We start from the raw sequence: 23,722 nt of genomic DNA, 5'->3' as shown, positions 1-23,722 counted from the left end.
ATGGGGGTGATTTAGAATAATGTTTCTCACAATGACTTGTTTTAAATTCTCCTGTTATAACCCCACTACTACACATGCACACACACATTAAACAGTATAAAATAAAAAAGAATACCGGAATAAGTACGGTACTGCATGCTTTTTTTGCACTTTGATAGTTGACCTTGTAAACACACAAGTAACAAGAATTTGTCCAACATTCATTAACATATACTGTCACAAATGATTTAAAGTACTTATCAACAGTGCCTATCTGACTGTGTTCCCCCAAGCTAAGTAACAAAACCAATGGAAAAAAGCAATGACAGCTGTGCAGGATGGGCAGTCCTCAATCTCAATCCAAGCATATATGTCTAGAGGTAAAGACAAGTGCCTGTATAGAATCTTTTAATCATTTCAAATATTAAGTATAGGCATCATGATTAGAGTTTTGAATTTCATGAGTCAGTATTTTAAGTAGGAACATAGAAATGTATTATTTATAGCTTTTGAGATAACTTTGTCTCACTGGGGCACTTATTTCTCCTCAATTTTCATGTTAATGCTTATCATTAAAGTTAAAAATGACAAAATATTTTAAGAATCTAAAAGACTGCAAAAGTTAAAGACTCATACATCCAAGGTGAGTAAATTCTCTATTTTTATAGAATGTGTTTGCATGTTGTTTATATGTTTTAGTTGTATTTTCAAATACAAATAATAATGACTTAACTAGTATGATTAATTACTTTTCACTGCAACATTATGGACAGACAGGACTACATTACTGCTCATACCGTAGGATACATCAGTGGATGAGGGTGCATACAGTTGATAATCAGATTTTTTTATTTACTTTTTATTCATGTGGTAGCTGGGTGAATGGGAAGATGCTGTAGGACCCTTTTCATCCATGACACTGGAATACAAAGATCGTTGAGGGGTGATCAGTGCCCAGCTTACAAGGCATCCACAAACCCCACAATTATGAATTTCCTACATTTTTGTAAGTCAAAAAGTACCAAAAATAAAAGGTCTAGGGACCTGATTTTTTTCTGTGACTTAAACAGAACACGCTGGAGAGACAGATATGTATCCCAGAGACTGCCCCTCCTATGGAATAGGCTTACCCATTCATGTAAAACTGAGCTCGGCTATTACCCGGTTTAAGCGCAACCTAGACAGAGGATGAGGAACAAGAAATTTACATTGAGCCTGGCACCCATGTCCCTTATGGAAAGAGGTAGCTTATAAATACCTTGCCCTCAATGTCCTATTTAGATACAGAACATCATTTATTATTCTGGAAAAGTTGGTGAGGCTTAGAAAGCCCCCCCGCCCCGGGTTGGTAGCCTAGTAACACTCTATGAATACCAAGGCTAAGGAGTTGTGGTACAGCATGCAGTACAGCCAGAAATGAAAATAAAGAAATATGATTTGCAACACATATTTAAAAAAAAGAAAAAATGCAGTCTAGCAACATACAAACATTCTGTTGTAAGTTCTGGTCTATTGAATCCATCTGAATGCTGTAATTAACCCCATACAGTTCTTCTACCCCGTGACCAAGTTTTTCTTACTCTGTCACAAACAGATTACCTTCGCCTACCTGATCACTTGAGCTTACTCCGTATTTGCTTGAGCATGCTGGCTTGCACTGACATTTGCTTGGCGTTTTGTTGCTTGTTTCTTTATGGACTGAAATCTATACACTCATTTAAAATTGAGTTCTGAGTAATAAAGTGTTACTGCACCTTAGAGGAAGGATGAGAGAAGCATTACCCTGTCTGTCAATGATTACTCCTTCTCTAAAATGTACTGACATCAGAGTGAGAATAATACATTTTAGGGGAACTTGAGGGTGCTGAAAGGCTTGCCAATTGCAAAACATGAGTAGATGCATTCTGAAGAATATAAGTGCTGTAATATATGAGCTATTGTGACTGGGCATGTATGCTGTGATATTGTTGGCAGTTAGGATTCATACTGCTCTGATCCCAAGCAGCTTTAACTTATTCCAGGACTGTACCACCTTCTCTGCAGAACACTATCTTCTCCTGTCACACCTAACATGACCATTTTCCAGCTGCTGCTCATACTCCCCTTCACTTTTATTCCTTTTCAGAGCGCTCAACTCCTTCTGATCCCAAAAAAGATCTGTCCAAATCCTAGGCCCTTTTCTCTTCTAGTGTATTGATGTCCAGCTTTTGAGGCTATTTTCAGGTATCCATCCCCTACATAGCCTCTCTCTTTTTAGCAACCATACTGGATACTTTTTACCAGTCTAATTATCTTTTTGTGGCTGAGCTTAGCATCTTTGGAATCCATACCTCATGCAATGTACTCTTGATGTCTTACTGGGCTTCACCACTATAAACCACTGAGCTTTCATACCGCATAGCATAAGATAGCTTTAGACAGTCATTCTTAGCCCTTAATTAATTACAAATTAGCTATTAATTAAATTAGAAAGATCAGAACCATGACATGGTATGTGCTGAGGAGATCTTACTGGAGTTATTGTGCCTTTTTTTGCCTAATGGTCTCTTCGTACCATTTTAAAATGACTTACTTATTATAATACATAACAAATGTTCAGCAAGAACCACATGGAGATAGAAATATACCTTTTACCTTGCAGAGAGAAATGCTGTGCAGTTTTTGATGTAAAAAGTATATTATTTTTGTATTTCAGTTAGTCAGGAAAAGCAGCCCCATCATCGTTTTTTTTTCAAGTTGCAACCTCCTGGTATGACACCTACCTAAACAGTTATACAGGCTATCATATCGCATGCTTTCTGCACCAATAGGAAACGTGTTTTATGAAAGGCATGTTGTCAGCTACTTCACAGGTGATCCATCTTAATTTGAAAATTAAAAAATGTGATGATGTAATACTGAAACTGTAATGTAAATAAATAATTCTACTAAATTAACTTGTTTGCAATTAGAGTGATTTGTTTCTGTATTTTTTTTTTGGTAGTCAAGTAAAGAAACTGAGCAGATAAATGAAATTTAAGCATGAAGGAAAGCAAATATTAAAATTTATTTTGCAGAAAAACAATTATAACTTCAACATCAAAATTAGTTAATGAAATCCATTGTAAAACGAAGATGTATGGGAAAAGAACTAATAAAACTTTAGGGATTGCACCTTAGCCTATTTGCGCAGGGAAGTCCTCTTCTGTGCACCCAGATCCTGAAGAAAAAAAATACGAAAAACAGCAACTGTCTGGACATTTTAAGAAAACTATATTCTAACTTTACACTTAATATTGCAGAAAGCTGTAATACTATATTTTAAATACAGTTAGACAATATAATCCAAAAAAACACAATTTAGCCACTTTTCAGTTGCTGTAATTCTTGTAAATCGTTTGTACTTGAACTTGTTATTCTGTTTTATGTAAGCCAACTATTACTGTATTTTCTTTATGTATTATTGTACCACAGTGTTGCACATTTATTTTACTTAAGTACTTTATTGTTTTGTTATCATTTATGTTTTCGATTTACTACTTGATGTAGCTTTTCTCTCTGAGTCTCCGCTGAAAACGGGCTACATGGCCCAGTCAGGCACCACCCGGTCAACAAATTTTAAATAAAGAAATCCAAAAGAACACACTAAAAATTTAAAACATTCATTTTGGCACCAAAATGAAAGCAAGTCTTTTGCACCAGTTGAGAGTTGTGTTTGTCTTGTGAAGTCACATATTTCAGAAATAAATGTTCTATAAACTTAGAAGGTGGTTAGAATAACAGGTTTTGCCACTCATGGCCATGGGCAGTCAGTGCTGATCACAGAATCGCTCTGTTAACAATGACCATCTCAATATGGCAAGGAACTTTCTAGGAATCTATGAACCTATGTTGAGCATCTGAAAAGATGACAACTTTAAGAAAATACAGTAATGCAGAGTTCTGTCAACTGGTTCTTTCTTTGATTGTTAAAATCTCTATCTGACAAGTTTCAGTTGCAATGTTGTAAAATTCTCTCAGAGCTGGGCTTGTATTGCTTTTCCAGTTTCTTGTTATCACTTTTCTTGCAATCGTTAAGAGGGACCAAAGAAGAGGGAAATCAATTGTCTTAACACATGAAGGAATATGGGTATTAAACAAGATTAAGGAATTGCTTAAATGAAAATTATCATTAAAAAGAGCCTGTAGGAAAGAATAAATATTATTCCAGACGAGTTTAATTACATCACATCCACAAATCATATGTTGCCAGTTAGCCATAAAATTTAGATTACATCTCCAAAAACCAATTTTTCTGCATTAAGCTTGTGGATGAAACTCAGGAGGCTACTAAACAAGAAGACAAGTTGACTTCCTTTTTTTCCAGAAAATTCCTATGTAATTGTTCTGTTTTATTAGATTAATTGGTAGATATCTTGTAAATAGTAGTTATGTTTGTTTATATTTGCTTTCTGCATATATAATTTCTTGTGTATTTCTATGTTATTTATAATTGTTTATATCTGCTTTCTGCATATATAATGTCTTATGTGTTTATATGTTATTTATTCAAAGACTTTACTAAAAAACATTTAGCAAAAATGAAAAAAAATACAGTAATATACAGACACTGAAAATTACTGCCAGATAAACTATGGAACTGAAGCAATTTTCACTACATCCCCCTAATAATAATGCCTCCAAGAACACAGACTCGTCCGAAGAAGCCTTGGGGGCAGACCACCCCCCCCTGATCCTTAACATCTCCATGATGTCTCCAAATGAGACGTCCTCAGGGGGTGACCTAGGGGAGCCTTCCCCTTCATCCAAGTCCGTGTCTTCAGTGACGGACTCAGGGGAGTCCATGTGCCTCCTCTTGCACTTACGCTTCCGAGGTACTTCATCGGGGGGGCTGTCCGAGGAGTACTCTTCAGCAGATGGATGTTCCAAGGGAACCACTTGGGACATCGAGGCGGGCTGTCCCTGGGACCGGCTGGTGGGGGCCTGGCCCAACTGCAAAGGAGTGCGGGATGGAGCCGTGGCAGGGACCGGGGGTCCGGATGTCCTCGACAGTGCCCTTTCCATAACGTTGAAAGCCGAGGGGGAGCCAGCTTCTCTAAGCCCGAGCCGACCCACTCGGATCCGCGCGGATCGAGTCGGAGCCGAAACCGCCGGATCCGAGAGACCAGTGTGCTCCGACCTGAACGGAGCCGAGACACACCAGCTCCTCGATCCGAGGCTCGCCCTCGGCTCCGAGGTCGGGTCAAATACCGAAGCACTCAAGGGATGGGACGGATCCGAAGTGCTCCGACCTATCGGATCCGAACCACCCCCGGATCCAAATCTGCACGGCGCCGATAGCTCCGAACCCATGGTATGGGTCGGAGAAGGAGCTAAGGGGCGAAAAGGTGAAGCCCCTCCCGGATGGGGGCTAGGAGCACTCCCATTTGCATTTGGGCCTGGATGAATTTCCTCATCATCCGGTCCATATCAGCTTCGCTCATCGAAAAAGTTGATCTAGAGGAGGCCACCGAAGCTGACCTAGAGAACCGCCTCGGGGACCTCCTGGAAGGGCTAGCCTCCTCCTCCTCGGGTCCAGGAGAGAACCGAGGGGAGTGGAGCCGAGGAGGAGGAAGACTAGAAGGCACAGGGGAGGCCCGCTTAGATGGAGGAGCCGAACTAGAAGTCTCGGCCCCCCTCTTGTGGTGCTTCTCCCTGTGCCTCTCCTTCTGTCTTTCCCTCGAAGAATCCTTCCCCTCCGGCAATTTTAAGGGAGGTTGAGTCCCAGCCGGAGGGGGAGAACTCACAGCAACAGGTTGCTGAATGGAAGGGACAGAGGCCGAAGCAGTATCTGGGGGTAAAAGACCCGCCAGCACCAACCGACCTCCGTTCCTTAAAGCCGGGGTTGAACCCTGCACAAATGGTACAACCAGAAGACAGGTGTTCAACCCCCAAGCATTTAACGCACCGAGTGTGACCATCTGCTGGGGACAGCTTATGGCCACACTCGGTACATTTTGAGAAAACAGCCTTAGGGGCTTCAGACATCACAAACCTAAGGCCTAAAAACACACACACACAAACTAAACTATGAAAAACCCGAGAAAATTTAACTAAAGAGGGAGGAAAGCCTTAACCACACACAACACTAACTATATTTATAACAAAAACAGAGAATTTGAAAACTTTTTCAGTCAAAAAATCTACTCTTATCTCAACCAAAGCCAGGAGCTCTAGAATTCCGTTGCTTCTTGAAAAGCGGCAAACGAAATCTGAGGTCAGTCAGGGCTTGGCAAGGGGTTATGGGTAAGAGGGAGGAGCTAGGAGCTCGGAGCCTAAGCTTTTGAATTGCCGGCTCGGATCCGAGATCGGATCCGATACCCACAGGTTGCAGACGAATGAAGTCTGCCTACTTCAGATTCAATTTTCTTAACACATGAAGGAATATGGGTATTAAACAAGATTAAGGAATTGCTTAAATGAAAATTATCATTAAAAAGAGCCTGTAGGAAAAATAAATATTATTCCAGACGAGTTTAATTACAACACATCCACAAATCATATGTTGCCAGTTAGCCATAAAATTTAGATTACATCTCCAAAAACCAATTTTTCTGCATTAAACTTGTGGATGAAACTCAAGAGACTAGTAAACAAGAAGACAAGTTGACTTCCCTTTTTTCCAGAAAATTCCTATGTAATTGTTCTGTTTTATTAGATTAATGGGTAGATATCTTGTAAATAGTAGTTATGTTTATTTATATTTGCTTTCTGCATATATAATTTCTTGTGTATTTCTATGTTATTTATAATTGTTTATATTTGCTTTCTGCATATATAATGTCTTATGTGTTTATATGTTATTTATTCAAAGACTTTACTAAAAAACATTTAGCAAAAATGAAAAAAAATACAGTAATATACAGACACTGAAAATTACTGCCAGATAAACTATGGAACTGAAGCAATTTTCACTACATCCCCCTAAAAAAAAAAAAAAAAAAAAATCAAAAGATCTTCACCAGTATACTGCTTAACTCAGTCCAACGTCAGACAGTAACATGACTGCCAAGGAAGTTGCCTGTGGCTGGAGTGTACATGGGCATTTTGTCTGCAGCTCTGAAGCTTTTCTTCACTTCTTGTGTACCCCTCCCTGCTGATTTAATTCAACAGCTACAGAGACAGTAGTCCCCTGCCTACCTTACTTTAGATGCTTTGGGGGGGGGGTGGCTTTGCTGTTACTGGGAGGAAATGATCCTCCTCACACCAGTGGATGAAAGTACCTTCTTTTGCAAATGTAGCAATATTTTCCCATACTGACAAACATCTGGCTACATGCCAGACCATAGATCACAATATAATTCTAAGGACGTTAGCACAGGATAGGTCTGCTCTTTAGTCTGACAGCCATCTGGGACACTGAGTTGGTACATCTATGCCATCATTTATTTATTTATTTATTTCACATTTGTTAACCTGGTTAGTCAAACTGAGTTTGCAAACAAACCCATTTTCAATGGAGACCTGAGGGAAGAAGCCCCAGCAAACATAAGTAAAAATAAAGTGACAGTATACAAATATTAAATAACAATCACAATACAAAATAATTATAAAAAAAACAACAGGTTATTAACTATTTGCATTGCATTGATACTTAGTAACCCATTTTCAGTGGAGACCCAAAGGGAAAGAGCCCTAGCAAAGATAAACATACAGGACAAAAACTGTTAAAAACGACACTGCAAATACGAAATTAATTATAAAGAGAGAAAACAATTATGAACATTAAGGGTTGCACTGATAGCAGTGGTCTAAAATTTACAATATATGAGAGTAAAACAAAAAGATAATTGTTGTCAACAGAAGGACAATGTAGAGACATTGATAGGAAGTGGGGGAAAAAGATAAAATAGTGTGGAGAATGGGAGGTGGAGAGACAGGAGGGGGCTACAGTAGCAGAGCTGAGGATTTAGAAGGTTAGTTTAAGCAGAAGTTACTAACAGAGAAAGAAAGTTAGGAGATGCAACAGGTTTTACAGTAGGACAGACTAACACTACGTGTGGTCAAGACAACAGCATAATTTCAAGTTTAGTAGGTGGGATTTAAGCTCCTTTTTAAAACAGGGAAAGGAAAGTGTGGATCTAATATGGACAGAGAGTTTGTTCCAATTTAGTGAGACAGAGTGTTTGTAAAGTAGTTTGTTAATATTCCTTTTGTGTTTATAAACTGAGAGAGCACTCCGGAGAGGCTGGGGCGGGGGGGGGGGGGTAGGGAGTAACATGGGAGGTGAGAGCAGGGCAGGCAGAGGGGTTGTTGAGTATGGGAAAGGTAGTATGGAGTTGCGATTGTAGGAGAAGGTGCTGAAATTCCAGCCACTGAAGTTTGTTTAGTGAGAGGCAGTGATGTGAAGAGAGTGGTTGGTTTAGAATAAATCTGGCAATTTTGTTGTACGTTTGTTCCAGTTTCTGCATCGAGGTAGTTTAGATATTGGTAAGGATGGGGGAAGCGTATAGAAGGCTAGGTAATAGAAATGTCTGAGCAAGAGTGCGTTTTGTGGCAGTAGTGAGGAATGTTTTATTCCTATAAAGTAGTCCAGGTTTTTGGTGGGTTTTTTTTTTGATGGCCTGTTATATGTGCAATTCAAATTTTAATTGGTCATCAATTATTACCCCAAGGAGTTTGGTGAGTGAGGCAGGGGAGACAGTGGTGCCATCTAGGGAGAAAAGAAAAAAGTTGGATTTAAGGTGAGAGAGTGTCTAAGGTAGGAAGAGGAGTTGGGTTTTCTTAGGGTTTAGGATTAGCTTACTGTTTCTGAGTCAATTTTCAACAGAGATAAAGGAATTCTGTGTGTGTGTAGTTCAGAACTAGTATTGGAGATAGATTGAGAGTAGAGTCATCTGCGTATTGTATTACAGAAGAGAGACTGCAGGATGAATGTAGATTGTTGGTAAAAATGTTGAAAAGGAGCATTCCAAGTATGGAGCCATGGGGTACTCCTGTTTGAACAGCAAGGAAGGGTGAGAAAGCCTGCTGCCATCTAATACCTTGTTTTCTGCCAGTAAGGTAGGATTGGAACCAGCCAAGAGTAGAAGGAGAGAGGTTTAGGTCTGAGAGTTTGTTAAGAAGGATGGGATGAGACACAGTACTGGAGGCTTTAGAGAGATCAAGGAATAGACAGGAGACAAGGAGGTTGCTGTCCCTAGCTTCTGCAACCTTTTGAGTAAAGGATAGTAAGGCAGTGGAGGTACTGTGCTTAGGGCAGAAACCATGTTGCGAGGGGGTTAGGAGATTTTCGTGAATGAGATAGGACAATAGTTGACTATGTATACATTTTTCAAGGATCTTAGAGAGCGGTGACTATAGTGATTGGTCTATAGTTAGAGGATTCAACAGAGTTGCCACCTTTGTGCAGAGGAGTGGTATAGAAGGATTTCCATATTTCTGGTACGGTAGATTCCTGAATGGAGAGGTTGATTAAGATACAGGATATGCAACAGAGTTAGCAGCAATTTTCAGAAATTGAGGGGGGAGTTTATCAGTGGAGGGAGAGCATGGATTTAGTTTAAGAAGCAGGGATTTCATATATTTAGTAGAAACAGACCGCAAGGTAAAAGGTTGAGACAGAGGAGCATAGAGGTTTAGAGGTGAGGGTGACACAGAAGAGTTGGCATGAGCAGAGTTACCAGAGGGTAGGAGTTTAGAGATGCCGTCTATGAAGTGTTTGTAGAGTAAGTCTGCAGTCTCAGAGGGAGAGTGATGTTGGGCTTGTACAACTCAGTTGTTACTATCTCTAGGAGGGTACATTTCTACCATCATTTATAGTTGCCTAGGACACCTCTAACATCTCTGATGCAGAGCTTGTATGCATCATCTGTCACTGGCAGTGTGCTGCTATATCTGTACCATCACTGATACAGGGGTTGTAACTGCTAGCCATCACTAATACAGGGCGCGTACATGTCAGCTATCACTGATTCTGTGCTGGCATATCTGTACCATCACTGATACAGGGCTTGTACATGTCAGCCATCACTGATACTGTGCTAGTATATCTGTACCATCACTAATACAGGGCTTGTACATGTCAGCCATCACTAATACAGGGCTTGTACATGTCAGCCATCACTGATTCTGTGCTGGTATATCTGGGCTATCACTAATACAGGGCTTGTACATGTCAGCCATCACTGATTCTGTGCTGGTATATCTGGGCCATCACTGATACAGGGCTTGTACATGTCAGCCATCACTGATTCTGTGCTGGTATATCTGGGCCATCACTAATACAAGGCTTGTACATGTCAGCCATCACTGATTCTGTGCTGGTATATCTGGGCCATCACTGATACAGGGCTTGTACATGTCAGCCATCACTGATACAGGGCTTGTACAGTCAGCTACCACTGACTCTGTGCTGGAAACTGTTAGCCATCACTGATACAGGGCTTCTACATGTCAGCCATCACTGATTCTGTGCTGGTATATCTGTACCATCACTGATACAGGGCTTGTACATGTCAGACGTCACTGATTCTGTGCTGATATATCTGTGCCATCACTAATACAGGAATTGTGCACATCAGCCATCACTGATTCTGTGCTGGTATATCTGGGCCATCACTGATACAAGGCTTGTACATGTCAGCCATCACTGATACAGGGCTTGTAGAGTCAGCTATCACTGATTCTGTGCTGGTAACTGTCAGCCATCACTAATACAGGGCTTGTACATGTCAGCCATCACTGATTCTGTGCTGGTATATTTGTGCCATCACTGATACAGGGCCTGTACATGCCAGCTACCACTGATTCTGTGCTGGTAACTGTCAGCCATCGCTGGATACAGGGATTGTACATGCCAGCTATCACTGATTCTGTTCTGGTAACTGTCAGCCATCACTGATTCTGTGTTGGTATATCTGTACCATCACTGATACAGGGCTTGTACATGTCAGATGTCACTGATTCTGCGCTGGTATATCTGTGCCATCACTAATACAGAAATTGTACATGTCAGCCATCACTGATTCAGTGCTGGTATAACTGTGCCATCACTGATACAGAGCTTGATACATGTCATTTTGTGCTGGTATATCTGTGCCATCACTAATACAGGGTTGTACATGACAACTATCACTGATTATGTGCTGGTATATCTGTGCCATCACTGATAGAGGGCTTGTACATGTCAGCCATCACTGATTCTGTCCTTGTATATCTGTGCCATCACTAATGCACGGCTTGTACACGTCAGCCATCACTGATTCTGTGCTGGTATATCTGTGCCATCACTGATAGAGGGCTTGTCCATGTCAGCCATCACTGATTCTGTCCTTGTATATCTGTGCCATCACTAATGCACGGCTTGTACATGTCAGCCATCACTGATTCTGTGCTGGTATATCTGTGCCATCACTAACACAGGGCTTGTACATGTCAGCCATCACTGAATCTGTGCTGGTATATCTGTGCCATCACTAATACAGGGCTTGTACATGTCAGCCATTACTGATTCTGTGCTGACAACTGTCAGCCATCACTGATTCCATGCTGGTATATCTGTATCATCACTGACACAGGGCTTGTACATGTCACCCATCACTGATTTTGTGCTGGTATATCTGTGCCATCACTAATACAAGGCTTGTACATGTCAGCCATCACTGATTCTGTGCTGGTATATCTGTGCCATCACTGATACAGGCCTTGTACATGTCAGCTGTGCTAGTATATCTGTACCATGCCTGTTACAGGGCTTGTACATGTCAGCCATCACTGATTCTGTGCTGGTATATCTGTGCCATCACTAAAACTGGGCTTTGTACATGTCAGCCATTACTGACTCTCTGCTGGTAACTGTCAGCCATCACTGATTCTGTGCTGTTATACCCCTGCAAGCACTAATACAAGGCTTGTACATGTCAGCCATCACTGATTATGCGCTGGTATCTGTGCCATCACTAATACAGGGCTTGTACATGTCAGCCCTCACTGATTCTGTGTTGGTATATCTGTGCCATCACTGATACAGGGCTTCTACATGTCAGCCATCACTGATTCTGTGCTGGTATATCTGTTCCATTACTAATGCAGGGCTTGTACATGTCAGCCATCACTAATTCTGGGCTGGTATATCTGTGCCATCTGTACATGTCAACCATCATTGATTCTGTGCTGGCATATCTGTGCCTTCACTAATAGAGGGCTTGTATATGTCAGCCATTACTGATTCTGTGCTGGTAACTGTCAGCTATAACTGATTCGGTGCTGGTATATCTGTGCCATCACTAATACAGGGCTTGTCCGTGTCAGCCATCACTGATTCTGTGCTGTTATACCCCTGCAACCACTAATACAGGGCTTGTACATGTCAGCCGTCATTGATTCTGTGCTGGTACCTCTGTGCTATCACTGATACAGGGCTTGTACATGTCAGCCATTACTGATTCTGTGTTGCTAACTGTCAGCCATCACTGATTCTGTGCTGGTATATCTGTATCATCACTGACATAGGGCTTGTACATGTCAGCCATCACTGATTCTGTGCTGGTAGATCTGTGCCATCACTGATTCTGTGCTGGTATATCTGTGCCATCACTGACACAGGGCTTGTACATGTCAGCCATCACAGATTCTGTACTGGTATATCTGTGCCATCACTAACACAGGGCTTGTACATGTCAGCCATCACTGATTCTGTGCTGGTACATCTGTGCCATCACTGATACAGGGCTTGTACATGTCAGCCATCACTAATTCTGTGCTGGTATATCTATACCATCCCTGATACAGGGCTTGTATATGTCAGCCATCACTGATTTTTGTGTTGGTAAGTCTGTGCCATCACTAATGCAGGGCTTGTACATGTCAGCCATCACTGATTCTGTGCTGGTATATCTCGGCCATTCCTGATACAGGGCTTGTACATGTCAGCCTTCACTGATTCTGTGCTGGTATATCTGTGTCATCACTAATAAAGGGCTTGTATATGTCAGCCATCACTGATTCTGTGCTGGTATATCTCTGCCATCACTGATACATGGCTTGTACATGTCAGCCATTACTGATTCTGTGCTGGTATATCTGTACCATCACTGATAGAAGGCTTGTACATGTAGGCCATTACTGATTCTATGCTGGTATATCTGTGCCATCACTAACATAAAGCTTGTACATGTCAGCCATCATGGATTCTGTGTTGGTAACTGCCAGCCATCACTAATACAGGGCTTGTACCTGTCAGCCATCACTGATTCTGTGCTGGTATATCTGTGCCATCACTAATACAGGGCTTGTACATGTCAGCCATCACTGATTCTGTGCTGGTATATCTGTACCATCACTAATACAGGGCTTGTACATGTCAGCCATCACCGATTCTGTGCTTTTATATCTGTGCCATCACAGACAGAAGGTTTGTACATGTCAGCCATCACTGATTCTGTGTTTGTGTATCAGTGCCATCACTAATACAGGGCTTGAACTTGTCAGCCATCACTGATTCTGTGCTGGTATATCTGTGCTATCACTGATACAGGGCTTGTACATGTCAGCCATCACTGATTCTGTGCTGGTATTTTTGTGCCATCAGTGATACAGGGCTTATACATGTAAACCATCACTGATTCTGTGCTGGTATATCTGTGCCATCACTAATACAGGCCTTGTACATTTCAGCCATTACTGATTCTGAGCTGGTATATCTATGCCATCACTAATACAGGGCTTGTACATGTCAGCCATCACTGTTTCTGTGTTGGTATATCTGTGACATCACTGATACAGGGCTTGTACATGTCAGTCATCACTGATTCTGTGCTGGTATATCTGAATCATCACTGACACAAGCCTTGTACATGTCAGTCATCACTGATTATGTGCTGGTATATCTGCATCATCATTGACAAAGGGCTTGTACATGTCAGCCATCACTGCTTTTGTGCTGGTATATCTATATTCACTGACACAGGGCTTGTAAACTTCAACCATCACTGATTATGTGCTGGTGTATCTGTGCCATCACTGATACAAGGCTTGTACATGTCAGCCATCACTGATTCTGTTCTGGTATATCTATAGCATCACTGATATAGGGCTTGTACATGTCAGCCATCACTGATTCTGTGCTGGCATACCTGTATCATCACTGACACAGTGCTTGTACATGTCAGCCATCACTGATGCTATGCTGGTACATCACTGATCTTGTGCTGGTATATCTGTACCATCACTGATACAGGGCTTGTACATGTCAGCCATTACTGATTCTGTGCTGGTATATCTGTACCATCCCTGATACAGGGCTTATACATCTCAGACATTACTGATTCTGTGCTAGTATATATGTGCCATCAGTGATACAATGCTTGTACATGTCAGCCATCACTGATTCTTTGCTGGTATATCTGTGCCATTACTGATACAGGGCTTGTACATGTCAGCCATCACTGATTCTGTGCTGGTATAACTGTGCCATTACTAATACATGGCTTGTACATGTCAGCCATCACTGATTCTTTGCTGGTATATCTGTGCCATCACTGATTCTGTGCTGGTATATTTGTGCCATCACTTATGCAGGGCTTGTACATGTCAGCCATCACTGATCCTGTGCTGGTATATCTGTATCATCACTGACAGAGTGCTTGTACATGTCAACCATCACTGTTTCTGTGCTGGTATATATGTGCCATCACTGATACAGGGCTAGTACATGTCAGCCATCCCTGATTCTGTGCTGGTATATCTGTATCATCACTGACAGAGGGCTTGTACATGTCAGCCATCCCTGATTCTGTGCTGGTATATCTGTGCCATCACTGATACAGGGCTTGTACATGTCAGCCATCACCGATTCTGTGCTGGTATATCTGTGCCATCACTGATACAGAGCTTGTACATGTCAGCCATCACTGATTATGTGCTGGTATATCTGTGTCATCACTGATTCTGTGCTGGTATATGTACATCACTGATACAAGGCTTGTACATGTCAGCCATTACTGATTTTGTGCTGGTATATCTGTATCATCATTGACGCAGGGCTTGTGCATGTCAGCCATCACTGATCCTGTGCTGGTATATCTGTATTATCACTGACAGAGTGCTTGTACATGTCAACCATCACTGTTTCTGTGCTGGTATATATGTGCCATCACTGATACAGGGCTAGTACATGTCAGCCATCCCTGATTCTGTGCTGGTATATCTGTATCATCACTGACAGAGGGCTTGTACATGTCAGCCATCCCTGATTCTGTGCTGGTATATCTGTGCCATCACTGATACAGGGCTTGTACATGTCAGCCGTCACCGATTCTGTGCTGGTATATCTGTGCCATCACTGATACAGAGCTTGTACATGTCAGCCATCACTGATTCTGTGCTGGTATATCTGTGTCATCACTGATTCTGTGCTGGTATATGTACCATCACTGATACAAGGCTTGTACATGTCAGCCATTACTGATTTTGTGCTAGTATATCTGTATCATCATTGACGCAGGGCTTGTGCATGTCAGCCATTACTAATTCTGTGCTGATATATCTGTGCCATCACTGATACAAGACTTGTACGTGTCAGCTACTACTGATTCTGTGCTGGCATAGCTGTACCATCACTGATACCAGGCTTGTACATGTCAGCCATCACTAATTCTGTGCTGGTATATCTGTACCATCACTGATCCAAGGCTTGTATATGTCAGCCATCACTGATTCTGGGCTGGTATGTCTGTGCCATCCCTGATACAGGGCTTGTACATGTCAGCCATTACTGATTCTGTGCTGGTATATCTGTACAATCCCTGATACAGGGCTTGTACATGTCAGCCATCACTGGTTCTTTGCTGGTAATGGTCATCCATCACTGATTATGTGCTGGTATATCTGTACCATCACTGATACACGGCTTGTACATGTCAGTCGTTACTGATTCTGTGCTGGTATATTTGTGCCATCAGTGATACAAGGCTTGTACATGTCAGCTATCACTGATTCTGTGCTGATAATATCTGTACCATCACTGATACAAGGCTTGTACATGTCAGCCTTCACTGATTCTGTGCTGGTATATCTGTATCATCACTGATACAAGGCTTGTACATGTCAGCCATCACTGGTTCTGTGCTGGTACATCTGTGAATCAGGGCTTGTACATGTCAGCCATCACTGGTTCTAGACTGAAATATCTGTACCATCACTAATACAGGGCTCATACCTATCAGCCATCACTGAAACTGGGCTGGTGCATTAGATTATCTGTACTAACTTGAGCTGAATTTGGGTTTGTTATTATGAAGCACCACACCTACAAATGTTCTTACATATGCATCCCAGAAGTGAAATAAATTGATTTCCACTTGTTTTTCCCCAGTCTGGCCCCTCTGCCAGCATTGGCAGCTTTAGTTTGAAATGAGGATTATGGATGGATTTTGCACTGTGCTACACATATAAAACATACATAAACTGTCACAATAAATTGACTCACCTATTTAATGCGTCCTTCTCTTTTCAGTCTTGCCCTCAAAAAGCTTCATCTGATAAGATAAAAAGGTTTCCAGTCAGCTTCGCTTCTGTGCCCTCCTCACTGGTGTGCAACCAGAGGTGCTCTGTTAGGTGACTTTAAAACATTTCATGACACTAGTAACTATCGACCAGCGTCTTTTCAACTCATCATCAGACTAGCTAACTTCCTCCTCACAGACTGCATCTTAAGGTGTCAACCGTATGCTTAACTATCTCACTATGAGTTACTTATTTAAGGTACCCCTGGACTGCAGAGGGAAGTGGTTTACAAACTTGATATTTTAAATGATGCAATTATTACAATGTATGCTATTCATAAAAGTCTATAAACATAACAGACTGCAGTGTGTTCAGTTCCATCATGTTTTGCACTTTTATTCTCAGGTTTGGTTATCTGTCACACATTTTGCCTACTTGCTTCATAGAGTGTCATGTTTTAGTGAAGGAAGAGAAGTGAGAACTGACCTGCAAGTGGTCCTGTACAGCACATTAAGAACATCTCCAGTGTGATGTCCTTTAAGCTGAGGCCAGAAAGAAGCCAGGTCTGCAGAAGCAGCTTGTTAACTGTTACTGGAAATTGCATATTGAGCATTGCTGTACAGCAGTAAAAGGAAACAGATCCTAATGAACGATCTTTTCCTTACATTTTATTTCCAATTTTTTTTATGATGTTCTGGCAAAAAAAAGTAAAACAGGGAAAATTATATGATGCTTAAACAGAAAATGATGTGTTTCATGAAGTAAAAAACTGTTTCATATTCTAAGAAATAGAGGCAGTGATGCTGCAGAACACTAGTCTTACAATCGGTCTACTCATGTGCAAACAAAAATGTATGTCACATGCAATAAAATCATCCTCCATGGCCAAAGATTAATGCACCATGCAGACTGCTATCTAGGATTTGTTTAACCCATTCTTCAATACATTCAATTCTGATAAGAGAATGCTTCAAACCTTCTTTAGATTATGGTTTCCTTCAACTTGCACTATGACAGATATTTTAATCTGGTCAGTGGTGGCATCAGGATTATTGTTATGACAGGCAGGCATTTTTGATCAACCTTGTATTGTCAACACTTAATCAGATGCTTGTTACTTTCCATCCTCTGCCTGAGTGTTTTGAGTGTCTTGCTTTCTTTTCAAGCCCTAATCTGTCTGCCCTTACCTCTTTCACACAAATTCTTTGGCATTGGCTGTGCCCTTTACTTCCCTGAGAATTATACACCTAAACAGCTGTTTTCTGAGGGTCTATATCAGAACAACGAACGCACATATGTGCGACTCCATAAAAATTGACACATAATATGCAAAACCTTTAAATAGCGAACGGCCACATAATCAAAATTTTTCCTAGTGAAAAAATTCATGTGGCCGTTTGGAAAAAAAATTAAAACCATTATCAGGTGGACCCTAACTAAATATACCAACTCCGAGATTGCACTATAGTGAAGGAAAGGGCAACTCTGTGCAGTTCGATGAATATGTGTCGCTCTTTACGTATTTGCTCAGAAGCCATTTCGTGCTTCTGATAAAGACCTGTTTTCTGATCCCATATGCTCCATGTATACTCCCAGACAAACAGTAAGCTTGCCTAATCATACAGGAGCTGGGCTTTTACTCAGGCATGGGTGTTTGATGTCACTGGTACTGTGGACAATGACTGAAGGAATCAGCAGTACACTCATACCCATGTGTCAGTAACACTGATTCTAGGGTCAGCAGCAGCACTATACAATAGGATGTCACCAATGTCATTAGTGCCACTACGCTGTTTTATTTATTTACACTTTGTTGACCAGGTTAGTCCCACTAGGCCAATGACTTCTTTTCAGGGGAGACTCAAGGTAGTATTCATACTTCTTCTTCTTTCGGCTTTTTCCCGGTTAGGGGTCGCCACAGCGGATCATCTGTCCGCCCATGATTGTTAGTGGAGTTTTACGGTGTCGAGTTGCCAGCCCGGTGCCCAACCTTCCACAGAAGGCACAGTATGGGGAAATCTGGCCAGGACACCAGGAAACTTCCCATACTCTTTTCAATAAGTGCCATGGGATCTTTTATATCCATCTGAAATATCATCAACTCAAGCAGAGATGGGACCTCAATTTAACGTCTTATCTGAAATGTTGTCTTTGGTTCAACAGTAGCTGTCTGTGGTACCCCCCAAAAGCTCACTAGCATTACTGTATAATGACCCTTACAGTTCTGATACCAAGTGATGTAATTACAAGCAGTACATTCTACCCTCCTGCATTACTGTATGGTGATCCCAAGGTTGCTAGGATCAGTGCGCAATGACACTGAGGTTGCAAACATTAGTGCCCAACAATTTGCACATCACAGGAGTACTGTACAATGACTTCAGTGTCACTAGCACCACTGTATGTAATTGTGGGTCGCAACCGCTAATGTACAATGATCCTGGGGTCACTAGTGCCGTGCCATGGCTTGTAAGTTACCCCCGGTTCTCAAACAAAAGTATACCATTACCCCAGGTTAACAAGCATTTGTGTACAATGATGTCAGGGCCACCAGCATTACTGTGTGGTGACTGTGGATTATTGGCACTACTGGCTGCACTGAACTGCTATTCAGTGTCCTCAATCATTAATGGCAATGCATCATGCCACCTGGGACCCCAGGGTCACTTTATCAGGTGTAATGTCTCTATTACTACTGTCCAAGGACCTGTGGTTCAGTACCATTTTTCTTCCTTGGCCTATAACTAAGCAGAACTAATATGCAATGACCCTGAACTCAATACCAATGTAAAATGGCTCTGAAGTCACTTAAGCCAGTGTGCAATAGTGCATAAATGACGCATAAATGCCAGAAGATGTGCCTAATATCCTAGAATCATATCTACCAGAAACAATGCCTATTTGCTCACGTCTACCAGTGCACAATGTTCCTAGATCACCTGCACCAGTTTGTAGTGGCCCCTATTTCATAGTACTTGACTTTAGTGACTCTGGATATCTGCACAAACATCATTATGCAGTGACTACAAGCTCACTAACACAAGCATGCAGCAGCCACTGAGCCATTAGAAGTACTATGTGTTGCCATAGAATCACTAACATCAGTTACAATAACACCTTGGTCATTACCGCCAGGACACGAGTCTGGCACACCATAAACAATGCGCAAATACTTCTCCAGCTGTTATTAGTAGTATGCAGTAACCCCCTGGTCACTAAGGTAGCTGCAGTGCCCTTTGAGTTACCACTATCAGTGTTCAATAAGTGCAGGGTCATAACACGAAATTATGCTGATCTACCAAGGGAACTTTCAGAGAGTAATGAAGCTGCAAAAATAACTCACTGAAAGCCACGTTCAGTAAATGTCAAACTAGTTTTTGCACTTCCACCCACTTACAAATATAAACTCCACGGCCACACAACAGTAGGATAAAGAGCAACCTCCACTGGCATTGAAAGTTAGTCTTAATCTTTGCTAGTAATGGGAATATCAGCAGCACTGTATATTAAGTACTCCTTGTAGTGCTTGGACTGGTGCAGGCACATCTCCAGAAATAAGAAGGGTGCAATGGAACAGCTGTTCACATGCACTAATAGTCAAGAACTTCTTGGAAAATCTTCATATTGCATCCGTTGGTAAGCCTGTACAAGGTGATGCTTTCTGAAGTTCTTTTTTTTTTCCCTCGTTAGAAATGTATAGATGTCCTTTATCTATGGTAACAGATTGCGCACAGTACATTACACTGTTTATGGTACGTTTAAAATCTGTAGAGATGTGCACATGCCCTGATTTCCCCCTTAATAATACTGTGTTGGGCACCACTCACTCCATTATCCTTCAGCTAATACTTCTACACTGTTCAAAACTGCCTGTTCTAGCTCTTCCACTAAGATATAAGTGCATATCCTCCTCCAAAGATCACTTGCTTTTGGTTGAAAAGCCAGTTCATCTGAGTTGATCGAGCTATACCAGTTGTATTAATGAGTGAGAGTTGTTAACAGCAGGGATCAGGAAATATGCTCTTTCCTCACTGTAGTGCAATCTTGCAGTTGGAATATATAATTAGCAAGAGGTAAGGGAATGCTTGCCCCCTGCATTAAAACATGGAATTCTTTTTTTGTTTGTTTTTATGGATTGAATATTTCCTGCTTTGTTACTGTAGGTTTGATGGAGTTACTTCTAACATTTTTCATTTGCTATGAAGACATAGCTCCACCTCTGTACAACTTTTACCTTTCACTCCACCCATGTACAGCTTTTACCCTCCTGGGTGGCATTTTGTCCTCACTCAATTTTATAATGTGGACCTTTCAAAGTTCCCATTTTTTCAGTAAAACTTGTCACTGCATATATCAATGGCTGTGACGGGGCCTTATTTATTGTCATTTTGGATGGCATGTAATCTTGACAGAATGCCTTGATTCAGTTTTCCAGATCCACTCTCTCTCTCTCTAACAGTAACAGTACTCCTCTGTTCAGGACATACACATTTACAGTCAGCTGCACATTAGCTTTACCCTCAAACTGCAGTTCTCACTGTTAAATGCTTTCAGCACCACTGCCATTTCTTTTTGGTCTAGGAATATTTGTACAGTTAATAGGTAACAGCAAGGCTGAAAGAGATGGTACTATTATAGGCAATGCTGGGGACCCACACTTCTCTAGCTAATGTTTCGCCTGAGAAGTACAGATCATAGATACAAGCATCCAACGGCAGAGGATTTCCTCTACTCAGTTAAATAAGTAGGAGAACAAAGTACAACGGTAGGAGAATACAGACAGAAGACTGGTGCAACCATGTAAAAGTATTGCAAATAATGTGAGTGAGGCCAACATCCCATAAAAGGAGAGGAATTCAAGCGAAAATGGGGGGACAACAGTTACATGGAGAGCAAAGTACAATGGTAAGAGAATACAGACAGAAGACTGGAGCAACCATGTAAAAGTATCGCAAATAATGTGAGTGAAGCCAACATCCCATAAAATGAGAGGAAGTCAAGGGAAAATGGGGGGACAACAGTTACATGGAAAGCAAAGTACAACGGTAGCAGAATACAGACAGAAGACTGGAGCAACCATGTAAAAGTATCGCAAATAATGTGAGTGAAGCCAACATCCCATAAAATGGGAGGAATTCAAGGCAAAATGGGGGGACAACAGTTACATTATCATAGGAAACAAAACTGAAATGAAAAGATGAAAATGGAACCAAAGGAAATCGCATTTGGTAAGATACATGGTGTAGACAGATGAAGAAAAGTAAAAGTGGCAATAAAGCAGAGGAAGAAATGTCAAAGAAATGTGATGTTTTTAAAGGAAAGTGAAGACAGAAGATGCACTACAAGGGTAAATATAAAACGAATGGTTTGGAAGACTAGATGTATATATGGGTTGAATTCACATATTCAACATTTTTCAAGAACTTTATCAACACCTGGGATGAAGGGGAAAAAGAAGAAGCAGACTGTGAGGTAACTAGAGGGGACTTTAATATTGAGGCACCCCAATAATGACTGAATGCACGACAGATGCCGTATGTCATTAATATTGGACTTACAAAATTAGAATGCATGAGAGCTCTAGGTACACATCTGGAGAGCTAAACATGACAATAAATGCCAATACACTTCCTAAAGCAACAGCACAAAGCAAGGTAGTAGAACTGATCCAACTTTTTGACCAGAAGGGAATATGGCTGGAAAATGGGGAGCTGTGAAACCTACTGTGAAACTGGGGAAATTTGCCTGCTTGATCTCTGTGCTTCACACACACACACACACACACACACACACACACACACACACACACACACACACACACACAAACATATTACTGGAAATCAATAGAGAGAGAGAGAGAGAGAGAGTGGCAGTCTGGAGTTTTAACAGAGTGTCTGGATGTAAACAGTGGATAGCTATCAATACAATAAGGCACACCATATACTTAAACACACACACACACACACACACACTCAAGTATATACATATATATATATATATATATATACGCGCACACACACACACACACACACACACACACACACACACACACACTACTGGAAATCAATAAAGGGAGAGAGAGTGGCAGTCTGGAGTTTTAACAGTGTGCCTAGATGTCAAACAGTGGATAGCAAGAGATACAATAAGGCACACCATATATTTAAACACACATATATATATATATATATATATATATATATATATATATATATATACATTTATACACACACACTCAAGTATATACATACATTTATCTATCTATATATCCATATATATATATATATATATATATATATATATATATATATAAAATAAGGTTCATAAGTTAGTACTAGGCTAACTGCCCTTGCAAGCCATTTTAAGCCTAACCAGTTATCCCCTGTGAGATTCAAACCCTGTACCTTGTGTTTGTAAGGCAAACACCTTAACCATTAGGCCACTCTCCCAACCCACGTGCGTGCGCGCACACACACAGACACACACACACACACAATATACACATATAGTACAGGTATAATATAAATATATAATTATATATACTATAAATAAATATTAAACTTGTATGTATACATACATATATATATATATATATATATATATATATATATATATATAAAATACATATATATAAATTTACATATATACACACACACACACGCACCCACACATACAAAAATATACATATAATCAACATTCATAATGTTGGAAGTTTTATGTCAGTAGAAGTGATCAAAACATTTTTTTTTTGCCTTTCGATCATGTCAGATCTATGTTTTGCAGTTCAATATTTGTGTACTTGTGGTATTTAGAAGTAGAGCCATATACCCACGCACACACACACACACACACACACACACACACACACACACACACACACACACACACACACACATTTTTCCCAGAGAAATATATAATGAGAAGTTAGTAGACATATACTCTGGACGTCAGTGTCACCACCTTTTGAGCACAGGTCAAACATCCAGTTGGAAACGCAGGTATACTGACAGACCGTGACAACAAAAGCCCTCTGAAATGCTGGATTTGCTACCTGTATAAAATAAGCCATATGTTAGTTCCACTAAGGCAGTCCACAATAAAAACAAATATTCGGAATTCTAGTATGGTACTTTGGTATAAAATAACACAAATGCTATCTTACCACCAAAAATATAAGTTTACCTCTGTACTGATTCTCAAGCCAGCACAATTTTGTTGTCAGTAGTTGTGATACACACCTCACACTGTATGCAGCAACAGAAATGTTGCCTTGGTCTGTGAA

At 40.9% G+C, this 23,722-nt stretch overlaps 1 protein-coding gene across 3 annotated transcripts in view; it reads right to left on the bottom strand.

Moving 5' to 3' along the window:
* The window catches only part of LOC122814026 (carbonic anhydrase 4-like), a 329,800-nt gene that overhangs the window by 232,120 nt on the left and 73,958 nt on the right, over positions 1–23,722 (bottom strand). Inside the window, exon 1 of one of the 3 annotated variants that reach the window (XM_044086612.1) lies at positions 16,427–16,448. The exons of the other annotated variants lie outside the window; for them this stretch is intronic. The gene's annotated coding sequence lies outside the window, so the exon portion shown is untranslated. Of the gene's footprint in view, positions 1–16,426; positions 16,449–23,722 lie in introns of those variants that run through there. 3 annotated transcript variants of the gene reach the window in all.

The sequence above is a fragment of the Protopterus annectens genome, chromosome 10.part0 (genome assembly GCF_019279795.1).
Source record: "Protopterus annectens isolate FY-2018-M chromosome 10.part0, PAN1.0, whole genome shotgun sequence".
NCBI lineage: Eukaryota > Metazoa > Chordata > Ceratodontiformes > Protopteridae > Protopterus > Protopterus annectens.
This window is presented reverse-complemented; position numbering and strand designations above follow the sequence as displayed.